Consider the following 6,000-nt stretch of genomic DNA (forward strand, 5'->3'; position numbering starts at 1 on the left):
GAGAAAAAAATTTTCTGTGTCCTGCTTCTTAAATGTGAATATTTTCTGGTTTCTTTCCTCCTCTATGACAGTAAACTTATCATGTAGGATTTTTGTAAACACTTATTGATGTTTTTCACCATTTCCTGACAGTTTGTTGACCAAGCGACTCATCAATTAACTGATTTGAGTCATTTTGTTTAGAAAAAATTTGCAAAATCTCATTTTCCTGCTTCTTAAGTATGAATATTTTCAGTTTTCTTTCCTCCTCTATGACAGTAAACTTATCACGTTGGGCTTTAAAGAAACACTAATTGACGTTTTTCACCATTTTTGAACATTTAATCGACCAAACCGATTAATTGGTTTTAATCATTTATTTAAGAAAATGTGTTATAGAGATTGTAAGCAAAGTTTCTCTCTTCTTGGGCTGTGGACCAAACAAGACATTTAAAGTTGTATTTTGGGGGCTTTGGATCAACATTTTATGCAGTGTTGTGACATTTTGTTGACCAAACAATTAATCAGTTTCAGACACTGTTTTGTGTAAAAAGTAAAATTCTCTAATTTGAGCTTCTTAAACATGGAGATTTTCTGATTTCTTTTCTCTTCTATGACAATAAATTTGTCATTTTGGGCTTTCGGGACAATTTTCTCATTTTCTGACACTTTGTAGAACAAAAAACTAATCGACTGAGAAAATAATGGAAAAGTGCCAACTCTGAAATGCAACTAGTGAATGTGATGTAGTTCCTCATGCTTTATGTAATTTTTATGCTTTAAACCTGCTAATTTTACTCCCCCATATGAATATTCTGGGGGTTGATCACCATTTTGGCTCTGAAACGTCTTTATTTAATCATGTATTTAATCAAATATCCTTCCTCCATTGTCACTTTCAGGAAAAACTCTCGACAGATATGTTTTACTGGTTCCTACTTGTCCCGATATTGTAGTATTTTTGTCCTTACTTTATGTCAGAACTATATCTTACAAGTCTTAAGTTGCTTCTTTGCACATATTGTCACTGATTTGATAGCAGTTATGGACAGAAATCTACCAAACATTTGCCTGTTTTCTGCGTTTTACTCCATTGTAAACTGAATTTCTGTCCTGCTATTGAAGATTAGTGCGGTATAGAGGGACTGGACAGATGTGTGCAGCTGCTCGTCAGGCATCGCTTTAAAGGTTTCTCTGTAATGAAGCCAATATGTTCTCTGCTTGACGTGTTTGTGCTCCAATTAGGGCTGAACAAAGGGGAAATTAGTGAACATGTGGGCAGCGGAGGGGGAGCTCAGAGGGTGACCTGGAAACAAACGATTCGGAAACGAAACGGAGGAAAAGTTTGAGCTGAACAGAGCAACAGGAAAGAGGACGAATAATTGCTGTCAGGAGCAGAGAGGAGTCGGCTCTGAGGTTTTCCTGGTATATGAGCAGCTCTCGTCTCGTCTGGCTTTTGTTGTTGGCGGTGAAGTCGGGGAGGGGGGCGTCTACCCGGCCGGCCTTCCTCTACGCCGCTATGACAGCGCTCTCCAGAGCTGTCAGCCCTCATCAGCCGCCCAGCGTCCTGATCGCTCAGCCCCAATCACCATCAAACCCTCCACCGCGACCAGGCGCACCGCACAGCGGCCAAGAACACTCCAAAAGTCGCTCTCCAAGTCCCGTGCGGTCGCCCGAAACGGTCGGAGCGTTTGTCGGTGGTGGCGGGGGGTCACCATGTTGTGAACGCTAACAGCCCAGCGTTAAGTCGGCCATTTTAGATTTGCCACAATTTGTAATGTGAGATCAGCGCTTGTCACAAAGTCATGGCTTCCACACCAGAAGCTCTTTCCCCGCTCTCCCGCAGAATTCTTCCCCCATCACTCACTGCAAATTCATACGAGTTTAACCACAAATCCCGGCGAGTTTCCACCCAAACAAAGACATTATTTAGAGAACAACAATGATCTCCTGAGGTAATGAGTGAAATTTTTGGTGGAGAATCAGGCCATGAGCAGCGCTAAACTCAAGCTCTTGCCCCCGCTCTGTCGCAGAGTTCTTCCCCCGCCGCTCCGCTTTTCTCACCGCGAATTCGGACTAGTTTAATCACAAATCCCAGCCAGCTTTCCACCCAAACAAAGAAATTATTTCAAGAACAGCGAGGAGCTCCTGAGGTAATGACGAGTGACATTTTTTGGTGGAGAATCGGGCCATCAGCGGCGCTAATATCAGCGTGACGATAATTGGAATAATGATCTGGACTGAGGTATCAATTCGTCTGACTGTCAGAGGAAAAGGTCAGAGCGGCTTCACAGTTCTTCCTCTGAACAATAAAAACCAAAATGCAAAAGGAGAGAAGAAAATCAACTGAGCGTAAAATTAGCTGCGGGAAACATTGGCACCCCGAGGTTAACTTCCCAAAAACTTCCTGTCAGACAGCGAGTCGATAACTTGTGTCACAGCTGATTATCACGTTAACGATTATTCTGGGATGTCTGTAAAGTTATCAAGTTAATTAATTATTGATGCCGACCTCATGTTCAAGTTTTTGATGCTTCTGCAAGTCCAATATTTCTGCGTTTACGTATAAATTGTGCGTTTGAGGGAATCGTTCTTTGCAGAAAAGTGAAAATGAGAGTTTACCTTTGTGTGGAGCTGGACGCCGCCGCTGACGACCTCTTTCGCCGTTGCAAGATTAAAAATCGCAAAGGGAACTGGATTTTTTTTCTTCCTTTTGCTCTGCCTAGGACGAATCCCGTCGCCTGATTGGTCGGCGGCGCCGGGTCACGTGACCGACACGTGACAAAATGATATGATGAAATGACTCCCCCGGTAACGGGAGCTCGGTTTGCAGTCGGACTGTAAATAGGCCGTAAGACGAGGCGTAATCTGGGTGACCGTCGCCCAAACCTCCCCCTTTGCTCGGCTGCAACAAAAGGGGGCATAACCAGCGAGGCACGCCGCCATAGAGTGCCACGTCTGGGCATGGGGCGGTGCGAATCGGGGCCGGAGCCTCCAGGGCGAGCAGCAAACCGTCCTCATCGCCATCACAGATACAGAAACGAAGAGACTCGGGACGGTTGAGGAACTTTCCGGTGCAAACAAACACCTCAACCAGCATCAAACACACGTCCTCTGCAGCTCTTTAATCTGATGAATTACGGAGCTTTGGAGGCGACCCGTCCAGATTTTCCAATCCAGCACAAATCCAGTGTCAGATGGACAGTTGTGCAGAGCTTAATCTGACATTATTAGGGTTGGAGGCAGCGGTTTAAGGGACAGTAGGGCTGGATTAGGGGCAGGGACACAATGAACAACAAGCATCTCCTCATTATCAATTGTTTTCATCTGACAGATGCTCTCAAACCAAACAGCCAGGCTTTGTGATGAGGCTGCCAATATGTTCTAAATGTTTGCACCTATACAACCCGACCCACCCGACTGTAAAATGGCCCATGGGATGAACTACAAATAGAGCATTAAATCTGCTCCACATTGGATCATGAGAGGCAAATAATGAGCGTGGGGTAAAATCTGCTCTATATTCCAACCACAGCGCTGGTTCACCTTCAAAATCCGAAGGAAAAACCCACGATGGTGGAATCCACAAAACCCAACTGGTTTACGTAACGTCCTTGTATAATTGAGTCTTGTGCTGAATGTGCTGCTTCCTCTGAGGGCTGACTCACAATCTGGTTAACGCTGTTTGATGGAGTATGAATGCTTTACATGATAAACGCTGTAGTTTTTGTCACATTTTTACTCACTGTGGGTTCATTTTTTATTTTAATATAAAGTCCTGAACCTCTAAGGAAACAGAACAACCAGGACTAAGTAGAGAACTCAGTACAGCAAAGTTAGAAAAGCCAAAATATGAACCTTTTAAGCTTAAATTGTTTAATTTTTTGAACAAAAACCAAAAGTCACACGCGATAAAATGAAGGACCATCTGAAAGTTGATATTCCTTTTGTCACAGTTCAGATATTTTACTGTTTTTCCATTTTTAGAGCCTCTACAAACGGCTCCTCAGCTGTAGGAAGCTGTTTCACCATGCTGGATGTATCTCCATCAGCTCTGTTCACTGTTTCTGAGCCGTGTTGCTTTTACTTTACTATTTCAATATGTTTTATTTTCCTCTGTCTCTGCAGTTTCTTATGTAGAATGTCTCATTACTGAGTTTTTGTGTTTTTACTAAATCTGTTGCAGAATTTACAAACGAGACGTGTAGAATAAAATGATTTTGATGATTCATCACCCAAAAATTAACAAAATTAGAGTATGTGTTTTACACACTGGGAGGAAAAAGTAACACATGATAGATAATTTACTGTTTGTACAGTTTTACAATCCCAACAAACATTACCAAAGTTGCACTGGAAAAGGCTCCACCTACTATAAATATATTACTATTTACGTTTTTACAACCTCTATACTCTACTGTCTCCTCCGCTCATCATCAGTAGAAAGATGTTTCACCATGCTGAATGTATCTACAACAACTTTGTCCTCTGTTCACTGTTTCTGAGCCATGCTTTGTAAATTTCACAGAATTTTTGTCACATAAATCTTGATCACAACTTAGTCATGACTTTAAATTTGCAGCAGGGATTGTTGAATTTTTAGTTTTTTATAGAATCTGATTCGATCAAATGATTTATTTTGGGGGATTTTTTTTAAACAACACATGTAGATGTGATGAAATATCAGAATTATAAGCTCAGATTTGGTGAATTTCCCAGAAGTTTAATATGAAAATCCGACAATTCTTCCTGTTTTTAGAGTTTCTGCTTTGATAAATGTTGTCTTTTGTCAAACACTGCCTGCAGTCCACCTTAAAACTCTGAATATTTGTCTTATGACTGTTTGCTGCAGCTCAGTCAGTTGTGGATTAGCAGTTGCGCCAAGTAGCAGACTTTTTTTTTTTTTTTTTTTTTTTTTACAGAATCTGGTTTGTGCAGTTATTTTTTTTTAACAAATGTTTTAAGTGAGACATGATGAAATATCAGAATTCTCAGCTCAGATTTGGTGAATTTCCCTGAAGTTAAAGGTGCAAATCCAACAATTCTTCCTGTTTTTAGAGTTTCTGCTTCAATAAATGTTGTCTTTTGTCGTCTCCTCTCTGAATTTAGAATGATCTTTTAAAAAACAAACAAAGAAAACATACATTTTGCAGGTTGAAACCTAAAACCCATCTTATCTGGTGTCCCTGCTTCAGGCCAGAGGTCGGACGTCTTACCGGTGAAGATGCAGGGCGCTCCTGATCAGGACGGAGGAGGTTCAGTCTGGGGCTTTTGGACCCGGATGGCAGGTTGTGGACACACTGAGGGCCGGGGAGGACCAGCCGCCCTATAACCGCCCCACCCATGGCCTCCAGCAAGGTGACGAACCATCATCAGGATCCAGCGTCTGATGGAGGCAGACGGGCGTGAAGGAGAGCGAGGGAAGTCGATCACACCGATTGGTGATGAGAGGTAACAAAACATGAGGTTTGACAACAGAATGAGTTAGATCATCATTCATGTAGAGCTGCTCTGATGGGAGAGAAGTTCAGAAAACATCCTGGATTCACATCCAATCTGCTCCTGGTTTTCATTAATAAAAAGTCAGAAAATAACAAAAAATCCCCAAATTATGAACCAAGCAGAATCACAAAAGTGTTAAAAGGCACAAGGAAGTTCTGGAAGTTTCAGTTTAACTTTTTAACTTTTTCGTGGTCATTGAGTTCTGTCAGGAAAATTAACCAGACCAAGGAAAAACTAAATAAAAAACACCCAGAAACTGCTTGGAGTTTAGAGAGTTAGAAGACAGGGAATCTTTTAAGGATTTAAAGAAGCTTTTACAAATGTAAATTAAACCATAGACTAGTCTTAGTGATGACTCATGTTGGTTTTGATCTGTTTCTGCCATCAGTATTGATTTTCTATCAATAAACACCAGCATGTGATCAATAACTGTCAGAGAACGGAGCTGCAGCCAGGCAGCACTGAGTATCAGTCATAAAATAACACGTATTATTTGCTTTTCAAGCCCATAAAACCCAT

The sequence above is a fragment of the Amphiprion ocellaris genome, chromosome 24 (assembly GCF_022539595.1).
Source record: "Amphiprion ocellaris isolate individual 3 ecotype Okinawa chromosome 24, ASM2253959v1, whole genome shotgun sequence".
Taxonomy (NCBI): domain Eukaryota; kingdom Metazoa; phylum Chordata; class Actinopteri; family Pomacentridae; genus Amphiprion; species Amphiprion ocellaris.